Source organism: Phascolarctos cinereus, unplaced genomic scaffold, assembly GCF_003287225.1.
Source record: "Phascolarctos cinereus isolate Bilbo 61053 unplaced genomic scaffold, phaCin_HiC Scaffold_2;HRSCAF=192, whole genome shotgun sequence".
Taxonomy (NCBI): Eukaryota; Metazoa; Chordata; class Mammalia; order Diprotodontia; family Phascolarctidae; genus Phascolarctos; species Phascolarctos cinereus.
In genome coordinates, this window is record NW_027555625.1 from 125,810,917 (window position 1) to 125,823,379 (window position 12,463).

Consider the following 12,463-nt stretch of genomic DNA (forward strand, 5'->3'; position numbering starts at 1 on the left):
AGGTCTCCTTTACAAGCTGTTGACTTGTTTTTCATGATTTTCTTGCATCACTTTCATTTGTCTTCCCAGTTTTTCCCCTACTTCTCTTACTTGCTTCTCCAAATCCCTTTTGAGCTCTTCCAAGGCCTGGGACTGATTCATATTTTTCTTAGAGGCTTTGGATGTAGGAGCTTTGACTTTATTGTCTTCTTCTGGTTGTATGTTTTAATCTTCTTTGTCACCAAAGTAAGATAATATAGTCTGACTCTTTTTGCATTGCTTCCTCATGATCCCAGCAAATTGCTGAGTTTTATACTCTTTGTTAAGGTAAGAGTCTGCTTCCAGTGTAGAGAATGTACTGTCCCAAGCTTCAGGGGTTTATATAGTTGTTTTCAGAGATACTTGTAGGGACTCATAAATTTTCAGTTCTTGCAAAGTGGTATGATAAAGAGCAAGGTGTTTACTCCTTTCCTGTCCTGTGCTGTGGTCTATTAGTGATCACAAACACTCATTTCTATCCTGGCACTGTGAGGAAGGTTTCCTGTCCACAGCCACTACAAGCTCCACTGCACCAGTGCAACTCCTCATCCCAGGACCTCCAACCAGAACTGTGACCCAGATCCAAGCACGGGCAAAGCAAGAGATTCCTGCAATCCACCTCTGATCAGCCACTCTATTCCCCCTCAGTCTGTGGGCCAGAAGCACAGGAAGCAGCTGCCCACCCCAGGGCTGTGTGTTCTGGATGAACTGGATCTGAGACCCTACCTTCCTCTCTCAGCACAGCAGAAACAGACTTTTCCCACTGACCTTCTAAGTTGTTTTTGGCATTTGTGGATTGAAGAGTCTGGAAACTGCCATAGCTGCCCATGATTCAGTCCTCTGAGGCCTGCTCCAGGTTTGCTGAGGCCTGTGCACCCACACTGAACTGTGTTCCTCTCTCAGCCTGGTGCGATATATCTTTCTGATCAATCATCCAGGTTGTCTTGGGCTAATTTGGGCTTGTTTCACTCTCTCTTTTTGTAGGTTCTGCTGCCTTAGAATTTGTTTAGAGCCATTTTTTATAGGTATTTGGAGGGGCTTGGGGGAGAGCTCAAGCAAGTTTCTGCTTTCACTCCACCATCTCGTCTCCCCCCCACCCCCGAAAGAGATTCCAAAAGGAAAACTCCTAAGAATATCATAGCCAAATTCCAGAGTTCCCAGGTCAAGGAGAAAATATTGAAAGAAGCCAGAAAGGAACAATTCAAATACTGTGGAAACACAATCAGGATAACACAGGATTTATCAGCTTCTACATTAAGGGATCATAGAGCTCAGAATATGATATTTCGGAGGTCAAAGGAGCTAGGATTACAACCAAGAAACACCTACCCAGAAAAACTGAGTATTTTGCTTATGGGGAAAAAATGAACATATAATTGAAATAGAAGATTTTTAAGCATTCTTGATGGAAAGAACAGAGATGAAGAGAAAATTTTACTTTCAAATATAAGACTCAAGAGAAGCATGAAAAGGTAAATAAGAAAGAGATCGTAAGGGACTTATTGAAGTTGAACTGTTTACATTCCTACATGGAAAGATAATATTTGTAACTCATGAGACCTTTCTCAGTGTTAGGGTAGTTGGAGAGAATATTTACAGAGACAGAGGGTACAAGGTTGAGTTGGAAATGAAGGGATGATATCTGAAATATAAAATAAAGGGGTGAAAGAGGAATGTACTGGGAGAAAGAGAAAGGGAGAGATAGAATGAAGTAAATTATCTCACATAGAAGATGCAAAAAAGAATTTTTACAGTGGAGAGGAAGAGGGAGGAAGTGAGAGGGAATGAGTGAACCTTACTCTCATCAGGTTTGGCTAACATGCACACTCAGTTGGGTATGGAAATCTACCTTACCCTACAGGAAAATAGGGGGAAAAGAGGTAAGAGAGGGGGATATGATAGAAGGGAGGGCAGATTAGGGGAGGAGGTAATCAGAAGCAAACACTTTTGAGGAGGGACAGGGTTAAATGAGATAATAGAATAAATGGGGGGTGGAGGATAGAGAGGAATATAGTTAGTCTTTCACAACATGACTCTTATGGAAGTATTTTATATTATTACACATGTATAACTTATATCAAATTGCTTGCCTTCTCAATGAAGGTGGGTGGGGAGGGAGGAAGGGAGAGAATTTGGAGTTCAAAATTTTAAAAATGAAGGATAAAAATTGTTTTTACATGCAACTGGGAAATAAGATATACAAGCAATGGGGTATAGAAATATATCTTGCCCTATCAGAATATAGAAGGGGAAGGGGATAAGAGAAGGGGGCTAATAGAAGGGAAAGCATATTTGAGGAAGGAGTAAATTTGGAATTCAAAATCTTGTGGAAGTGAAAGTTGAAAAATAAAAATTAATTAATTAATTAATAATAAAAAGGCACTAGAGAACATTGAATAAATGGAATTTTCCTTAAAATTATAAGTTGCATCTATCTAAAACCATCACCAATGATAAGGGACAAGTTAGAAGCATTTTTGATAAAATCAGGGTGAAATCAGGATGCTCATTATCATCACCGTTATTCAATTTTACTAGAAATGTTAACTTTAGCAATAAGAGAAGAAAAAAGAAATAGCAGGAATGAGAATAAGCAGAGAAAAAGCAAAGATATCACTCTTTCCAGATGATATGATGGCATACTTAGAGATTCCTAAAGAATCAAGTTAAAAAAAAACAACCCTACTTGAACTATTAAACAAATTTTGCAAAGTTGCAGAATATAAAATAAACCTACATAAATCATTGTCATTTCTATATATTACTAACAAAGCCTAACAGAAAGAGAAAGAAAGAGAAATTCCATTTAATGTTACTGTAACCATTATACAATATTTGAGAGTCTATCTGCCAAAGCAAACCCAGGAACGGTATAACCACAATTCACAACACTTTTCATAAAAATAAAGTCAGATCAAAATAATTGGAAAAATATCAGTTGCTCATACAAATATAATAAAAATGACAATTCTACCTAAATTATTTTAGTGCCATGCCAATCAAACTACCAAAAATTATTTCATAGAGCTAGAAAAAATAATAAGAAAATTCATCTGGAAGAACAAACAGTCCAGAAATGTCAAGGGGATTAATAAAAAGAAATGCAAGAGAAGGTGGCCTAGCCATAACTGATCTTAAATTGTATTATAAATCAATAATCATCAAAACTACTTAGTACTGGTTAAGAAATAGAGATGTGGGTCAGTGAAATAGGTTAGGTACACAAGACATCATAGTCCATGCCTATATTAATCTACTATTTGATAAATCCCAAGTCTCCAGCTTCTGGGATAAGAACTCACTATTTAGCAAAAACTTTTGGGAAAACTGGAAAATAATATGGCAGAAATTAGGCATATACCAACATCTTACATGTATACCAAGATAAAGTGAAATGGGTACATGATTTAGATATGTAGACTGATACTATAAGCAAAGTGGAATAGCAAGGACTTGTTTACCTGTCAGATTTGTAGAGAAGGGAAGTATTTATAATCAAACAAGAAATAGTATTATAAAATGCAAATTCTAAAATTAAAAATGGAAATTTGTTAAATGAAATAAAATTTTAACTATAAAAAGGAAGTATGAATATTTATAGATATTGAAAAAATTAAAATGTCACATGGAGGACAATGGAGACAGGTGGGTAAGCGTAGTCTGCAACACGCAACAAATAAGAAAATTCAGAAAATAGGAATAAAGGAGAAATGTATGATAGAGGGGGAGAATGTATTCTTGTGATGTCAGGAGAAACTGAGGAAGGTCTTTACCACCTTTACTGTAAACTTATTGGAGAATATAGACAAAATCTGTTTGGGATGTGCAGGTGGAAATAGGTTACAATCTAAATTATTGGTAGCAAAACCCAAATCAATAAGTTCATTTTCATTTGAATATTTGAGCTTTAAAGGAAACGAGATAATGAGGCATTATTTTCATTCATAATTGTGCTTTTATTCATATTATGATTTCTGGACAAAATCTCCCTGTTACTGAACTGTAAAAATCCTATCTTTTGTGTGGCAACTAAAGAGGAAAGAGCATGTTGTTTTTCTTTTCCTCTTGCCTCATTTCAGGTTTGTGACATTCATGCCTTATCTCTAACCTGAAGGGGTCTTGCCCTCACCTCTTTCTTCCAAGCAGACATTTGCTTACTGCACAATCATCAACCTGTCCTTTTCAGGTGATGTTAGCAGAAAATAAATTTGTCTCCATAGAGAGAAAAAATTGAGGAAAATCTGCTGTTTCTTTTACATCTCAGGGAAGTTCATTTCCAGTTCATTAATGGTTCTTTGTGGTCTTGAGAAAGAAGGCAAATGGATATTGTTATGTGAAGATCGAGTACTAACAGCACTGTATTTTCCAAGGATGTTCCCTATGACGTATGTAGTTGGTCTTTCTACTTATACTGTGTGTGGCCATGATGAGACAGGGAAACTGCTTTCTGATGCAGTGGAGGTGGCTACCAGGCTGTTCTCTAAGTGTCGGTCTACATTTGTATTTAATTAAATTCAAGAAACATTCATGAAATGCCAATCACATATGTCTGAAGAATAATACTTTGTGTATTTTCTTTCCTTTCTTATGCACCACCCTCACATTTCTTATAGCACAACACCACTCTGTCACAATGATATGCACAACCTATTCAAACATTCTTCAGTTGATGAGCATCCCCTCAATTTCCAATTTTTTGTCACTGCAAAAGAAAGTCGTTGTAAATATACTTTTGTACATATAGACCCTTTCCCTTTGATATCTTTGGTGTACCTACCCAGTAGTAGTATTGCTAGAACAAAAGGTATCCAACTTTTATAGCCCTTTGGGCATAGTTCTAGATTGTTCTCCAGAATGGCTGGACCAGTTCACTACTCCACCTGCAATTCATCAATGTATCTATTCCCATCCCCCCATTCCTACCAGCATTTTTTATTTGTAATAGGGGTGAGGTAGTACCTCAGAGCTTGTTCAACTTTCCTTTCTCTAATCAAAAGTGATTTAGAACATTTTTTTTCCCAAATTACTACAGAGAGCTTTGATTTCTTCTTCTAAAAACTTTCTGTTCATATGCCTTGAACACCTATCAACTGGAGAATGGCTTCTATTTATGTAAATTTGACTCAGTTTGCTATATATCATAAAAGAAGCCTTTCATTAGAGAAACTTGCTATTTTTTATATTTACTTCATTATCATGGTACCTTTTAGCAAAATATCATAACTAGGAAGAACAACCATATACATCATTGGGAACATCCTTGGAAACCCTGAGATGTAAAAGAAACACTAGATTTTCGTCAACTTTTTCTCTCGATACAGTCAATTTTATTTTCTGCCAACATCACCTGAAAAGGTAAGGTTGATGGTTGTACAGTAAGCAAATGTCTGCCTGAAATGTCTGCCTGAGGGCAGGACCCCTGAATACCTCTTTTAATTAGGTCTATTTTTGGTTTTGCTTTGTCTGAAACTGTGTTTGCTACCTCTGCCTTTTTTTAGTTGAAGAGTAATAGATTCTGCTCTAGCCCTTTAGTTTAACTCTGTGTATCTCTTTCTGTTACAAGTGTGTCTCTTTTATACAATGTAATGTTGGATTCTGCTTTCTAATCCATTCTGCTATCCATTTCCCTTTTATATGTTAACTCATCCCATTCAGATTCGCAATTATTGTTATTAACTGTTTATTTCCCTCCATCCTGTTTTCTTCTATTTCTTCTCTCTCTCTTTTAATTCTGTCTCTCCTCAAAAGTCTGTTTGGCTCCCTTAATGTGTCCTTTCTTTCATCACCTCCTCATTTGCTTATATCCTTTCCCTCATATTTCTGTCTTGGGCAATATAGATTTCTATACCCAACTGAGTGTGTGTATATGTTTCCCTCTTTGAATCAATTCTGAATAGAATGAGGTTCAAGCTTTGCCCACCATTCCCCCAATTCCCATTCCAGTGTAAAAGCTCTTCCTTGTGTGCATCTTCTATGTGGGAAAATTTTTCCTCTCTCCTCCCCCTTCTACTAGTGCACTCTTTTTCTAAGCTTTTCAGTTTTTGGAAATTATTCCAAGGCAATCAACTCACGTCTTTGATCTCTGCATATGTAAACTCCTTTTAATTGCACTGATGATGAAATTCTTGAGATTTACACATATCATCTTCCCATATAGCAATGTAAAAAGTTTAACTTTATTGAGGCCCTTATGATTATTCTTTCATGTTTATATAAATACGCTTCTCTTGAGTCTTATATTTAAATGTCAAATTTTCTTTTCAGCTCTTGTCTTTTCATCAGGAATACTTGAAAGTCCTTTATTTAATTAAATATCCATTTTCCCCTGAAGGATTATACTCAGTTTTGCTGGGTAGGTGATTCTTGGTTGTAATCGTAGGTCCTTTGCCCTCTGGAATAACATATTCCAAGCCCTCTGCTCCATTAATGTTGAAGCTGCTAAATCTTGTATGATTCTGACTGTGGCCTCATGATATTTTAATTATTTCTTTCTGGCTACTTTTGATATTTTCTCTTTAACCTGGGAACTCTGGAATTCGACTATAATATTCCTCCCAGTTTTCATTTTGGGATGTATTTTGGGAGGTGATCTGTGAACTATTTCAATCTCTTTTTTGCCCTTTGGATCTAAGATATCAACACAGTTTTCCTTGGTAATTTTTGAAATATGATGTTTAGGCTCTTTTTTTTGATTATAGATTTCTGGCAATACAATAACTCTCAAATTGTCATTCCTTGATCTGTCTTCTAGGTCAGTTGTTTTCCAATATTTCACTTTCCTTCTATTTTTCATTATTTTGGCTTTATTTTATTGTTTTTTTATGTCTCATGGGATTGTTAGCTTCTATTTGCCTAATTCTAATTTTTAATTAATTATTTTCTTCATTGAGCTTTTCCACCTCTTTTTCCATTTGTATAACTGTTTCTTTTTTTTTTAGATGTTTTTTCTTCAGTAAAATTTTTGTACTTTCTTTTCCATTTGGTTATTCAAATTTTTAAGGAGCTCTTCAGTGAATTTTTGGCCTATTTTACCATTAGGACAATTCTGTTTCTAAGGCTTTTTTTTCCCCCCTCAGTATTTTTAATACCTCTTTTATCAAGCTGTTAATTCTTTTTTCATAATTTTCTTGTATCACTCTCATTTCTGTTACTAATTTTTCCTCTACCACACTTATCTTTTTCTTTAACTCTTATAGGAATTCTTTTTGGTCTTGGATTCAAGTAGTATTTTCCTTTGAGGCTTTGCTTAATAACTATTTTCACATTGTTGTCTTTTAAGTTTATATCTTGGTCTTCCATGTAATCACAATTGCTTTTTATGGCCAAATTCTTTTTTGGCTGTTTACTTATTTCTTCAGCCTGTTTCTTGACTTTGAGTTACATGTTAGACTTGGATGCTGTTTATCTGGGGTAGGAGAGGCACAATACCAAGGTCAAACTTTTTTGTGTTGTTATTTTCAGAGGAGTTCTGGGGGGTGAGCTCCTAGTTTTCAGTGTTTCCAAGATGGTGTTATCCTGGGAGAGGTGTAGTCATTCTTCCCCTGGTCTGCCCTCTAGTCATTGCCCAGGAAGGGCCCTTATCCCCCTGTAGCCACAAGTGCTAGTGCTGCTATTGGCCCTGCAACACTTACCAGAGCCCCTGCTCCCTTATGATGAATCACAAGTGCTCCTCTCTGCCCTAGAATTATAATCCATATCTGCTTATTGGCATATGGTTGCCGATAATGGCCACCCATATCTAGTGATAGTAAAATGCCCCCTGTAATATCTTTCTGATCAGTTGTCCAACCCCTTTACCATCTCTGAGCTGAGTACTCCCAAAGTTTCTGCCACTGTCATAACTACTTCCATGGTCCACTGCTGGTGTTTTTGCCATGCTGTGGGCCTCTACCCACCCCAGTATTACAGACCTCTGCTACAGCTCTCCAAATTTATCTTAGGTTTGATTAATATCTCCCTCTAACCTTTCGCTGACGTTGCTGCTCTGAAATTGGATTTGAGGAGTTACTTTAAAGTTGTTTGGAGGGGAATGATGTCGTGAGAGTTCAGCTGGGACCCCACAATAAAGTCCACCAGCTTGGCTGTGTCTTCAATATAAATGGTTCAACAAGCTTTTACTAAGTACTTTCATGTGCCAGGCATGAGAGGAGGCATGGAGAAGTGGATGGAGAGCTGACTCAAAATCAAGCAGATATGGGATCCAGTTTTATCTTGACACATACTTGTTGTATGACCCTGGGTCAGTCACTTAACTCTGAGTTTTTCAAGTGTTGAGTCTCTCCGAGATATTGTTACATAGCATGGGTGCATATGGGTTACACTACAACAGTTTCCTACACCAGTGAAATCAGAAGACTGATGAAAAAAATGAAACAGTTCATGTTTCCATAGTGTGCACATTCTATGAAGGAAACAATTACATACATAAGTAAATACAAAATATATACAAAGCAAATAGTAATGTATTAATTTGTAGGGAACGTGCTAGTAGCTGCACCATAGGGTTAATATAAAGGGGACCATTGCACATTAAGCCTGGGAAAATAGCCTCAAGCCAAAGTTTAAAGGGCTTTAAATTACAAACATTTTTTTTTTTTTACCCTACATGTTCTAGCCACTGGAAGTGGATAATGATGTCCAGGTAGTGACATGACTACACCTCTCCCAGGATAACACCATCTTGGAAACACCGAAAACAAGGGATCTACAATACATTGGAATTAGGCTAAGAGATATAAGAGCTAACAAATGAAAGGGTGTAATAAAATAAACATTTATTATATACCTACTATGTATTAGGTGCTGTACTTGCTATTGGGAATACAAAAACAACAACAAAAAAATCTTCCATGTCCCCTAACAGCTTATATTCTGCTGGAAATTAAAAATATGTAGTCAGGTATCTATTTATGTATGTATGTATGTATGTATGTATGTATGTATGTATGTGTATATTGCAGGCCTGTGCAACTTGCTGCCATGGGCTGTTTACCTCTCTCAGCTACTTGCATCATGCCAAAGAATTTTGGTCAGCCCGAGCAGAAAACATCATTTGTACGTAGAGGAAATCCTCTAGTGTACTGCAAGAGGCCTAAGGGCTATAAGTAGCTGGCTGACCACAAGTTGTGCAGGCCTGGTATATTACCTATCTAAATATCATATATACTATAATTGCCATATATTGTAGTATTCTCATACTGAACTTACATAATATTGTGTATATATCTATATATATGTATGTATGTATATATATGTACACAGACACATATATAAACATATATGTCTATATATCTATATCTATCCATATCTATCTATCTGTCTGAGGGCATCATAATCCTTCACTCAAGTTCACAACCTCAGAATCCTCCTTTACTCAGTTCTTAATACGTGATCTATTGCTAAGTTTTATAAGTTTTGCCTGTAATATCTCTCACATCTTTTCCTTGTCTTAAATTCTTATAGACACCAACATATATTAGGCCAGGGATGGGGAACCTGTGGCCTTGAGGAGACATGTGGGCCTCTAGGTCCTCAAGTGCAGCCCTTTAACTGAATCCAAACTTGCAGAAGAACTCTCCTTAATAAAAGGATTTGTTCTGTAAAACTTCGACTCAAAAGACCACACTTCAAAACCTAGAGGGCCACATGTGGCCTCGAGGCCATAGGTTCCTCACCACTCTACCAGGCCTTAATCACCTCTCAACAATAAACAACAATAGCCTTCTCATAGGTCTGTATGTGTGTGTGTGTGTGTGTGTGTGTGTGTTTCTGTCTCTGTCTTTCTGTATGTCTCTCTATTTATTTCTCTCTCTGTCTCTCTCCAGATAAATAGACAGAGAATATTAAGTGATGTCAATGTGGGAAGACTGACACACATATATGTATATGTATGTCTATGTATAACCCCATACACACACACACACACACACACACACATATAGTATATGTATAAAGCAATTTCTGTGTAGGAGGGAATTGTTAATAAGTAGCTAACTAGGGAAAGTTTTATGTAGGAGATAATATTTAACCTAAGTCTTCAAGGAAATCAGGAATTCTAAGAGACAGATAAAGGAGAGAATTCTAAATGTGGGGGGGGGGGAAGAGAGAAGGAGAAGGCCTGGGATAAGAAGAGTAGATGAGTAGACAAAATATAGAACATCCTATATGGGAAACAGCAATTAGGTCAGGTTGACTGGAACATACATTATATAAGGGAAAGTAACATTAAATCAGTCTAGAAAGATGTCAGAAGCAAATTCTGAAGCACAAAGAGGCAGTAGGGGTCCACTGAAGCTTTCTGATCAGGAGAGTGACATGGTCCTGTGCTTTAGGAATAACAAATTGGAATGTGAAAGTAGATAAATGATCTTTTGGAGAGGAAAGAGATTAGCAGCAGGGAGACCTATAGAGTCTGTTGTTTTACAAATGAGGGATAAATAAGGTCTGGTATACTTTGACGGCTATGAGAATGTACAAAAAGGAAAAAAGAAATATGAATGATATTGTGGACAGAATCCGTACAATTTGGCAACAGATTATAAATTGGGAAAAGAGTAAGGGAGAGATTGTAAGCGTGAGTGAAGGATTGTAGTGCCCTCAGCATAAATAGTGAATTTAGGGAATAAACATTTTGGGGGTGATGGGATGGTGAGTTTTGCTTCGGTCATGTTGCATTTGAGATGCCTACAAAACAAATTGGTGGAGATATTCAGTAAGAAGCTGGTAATGCATGATTGGTCCTCAAGTGAGGTGAGAATTGAATATGTAGATTTCATAGCATTAAAACCATAGAAACTTCAAGTATAATGCAAGGTACAGTGTGATAAGAACACAGAAAAGATATAGATAAAGTTCTCCAGGAAAATTTGAGACAGAACATGTTCAATTAGTGGATATCAGGATTACACAGAAGAGATTTCCCTTTAACTGAGCCTGAAGATAAAATTTTAATAGGAAGAAATGAGGATGGAGTAAATTTATGGACTAGGTTTGGCTATAACATTACATACAGGCAGGAGTCAACAAGTTACATTTAAGGATTAATAAGTAGAAAGTAGCATCCATGAAGGAAAATAGTATATCTGGATAATGGTATATCTGGAAATTGGAGCTATAAGGTGCAGGGCCTTCAATGTCATAGTAAACAAACTAGGACATCCCTGAAGATTTGTAAGTAGGAGAATTGCCTGTGCATTAGGAAGACTCTTTTGATGGCTGTGTGACAGACAAAATGGAAAAGGAAAAGACTGAAGACAAGAAAAACCACTAGGAAGCCAATAATCTAGCCCACTGAGAAGTGGAAAGGACTTGGGATATAGTAGAAACTTAATAAATGTTAATTGATTGATTTAATAACAACAGCATGAGTGCAGGTGAAGAGGTGAAGTTAGAATAAAGAGGATTTGGCTATAATTTAATGTAGGTCATGAAAGAGAGGGATTCAGAAATGACTGAAATTCCAAGATTGGCTAATTAATAAGGTATCACTTATCAACAGAGAAAAAGGGACCTTGAAGAAAAAGTTTGGAAGGAAGGAAGATGGTGAGGTCAACTTTGGTCAAGCTGAGTTACAAGTGGCAATAGGATATCCAAGTGAAATGCCAAAGTTTCAGCTGAAAATGATCTACTAGCCTGAATAAAGAGATTTAGAAGGCTTCCAAATGTGATAATTAAACCCTTGGGAGGTGATGAAATTCTCATATTAGAAAATATAGGAAAAAAGTAGGAAGAGGAATATTTGAAAAAGCTTGGGAGATGCCCACACTTTGGGAGTGAGAATAAAATAATAAGCCAGTGAAGAAGAGTGAGTATCACTCAGAAAGATCGGAGGAAAACTAGTAAAGAGCAATGTCACCAGAATCAAGGGGGGATAGAATATACAAACTATCCAAGAGGAGGGAATGATGAGCAATGAGAAATGCACAGTGTCATAGAGGGTAATTATATAAAAAGACCACCAGATTTAAAGTTTTAGAAAGTACAGGTGACCTGTATGAGAAAAAAAAACCAAATTCAGTAGAATGCTCATGAATGGAAAATAACATAGAAAAAACATATTATTTTCCAGGAGTTTATAATGGAATAATAGAGAATAGAGAACAATAACGTAAAGAGGTGACAGGTTTGGCTTAGATTATTACAATCTAGCCACTGCTTAGATTTTTATAATCTAGTCAATAAGCCAATGGCTTACTAATGTTCAGACTCCTTAAGAATCTGCCCAATATGACGGGTGTTCTAATAAACCTTGTCTTTGGCTGAAAGAAGGCTTAGGTCGAATTCTTTCGGGCAGGACCTGCATGTTGTGATATTGGGGTCCCAGGACCCCTGAACCCTTAAACCACATCATTTTGGTGGCCCATATGGGGAAACTGCCTAACCCCAAGTTCTTCTCCAGCCAACACTGGAAGATTTGTAAGCCTCTTCTCCTTTCTTGCTCTGCAGT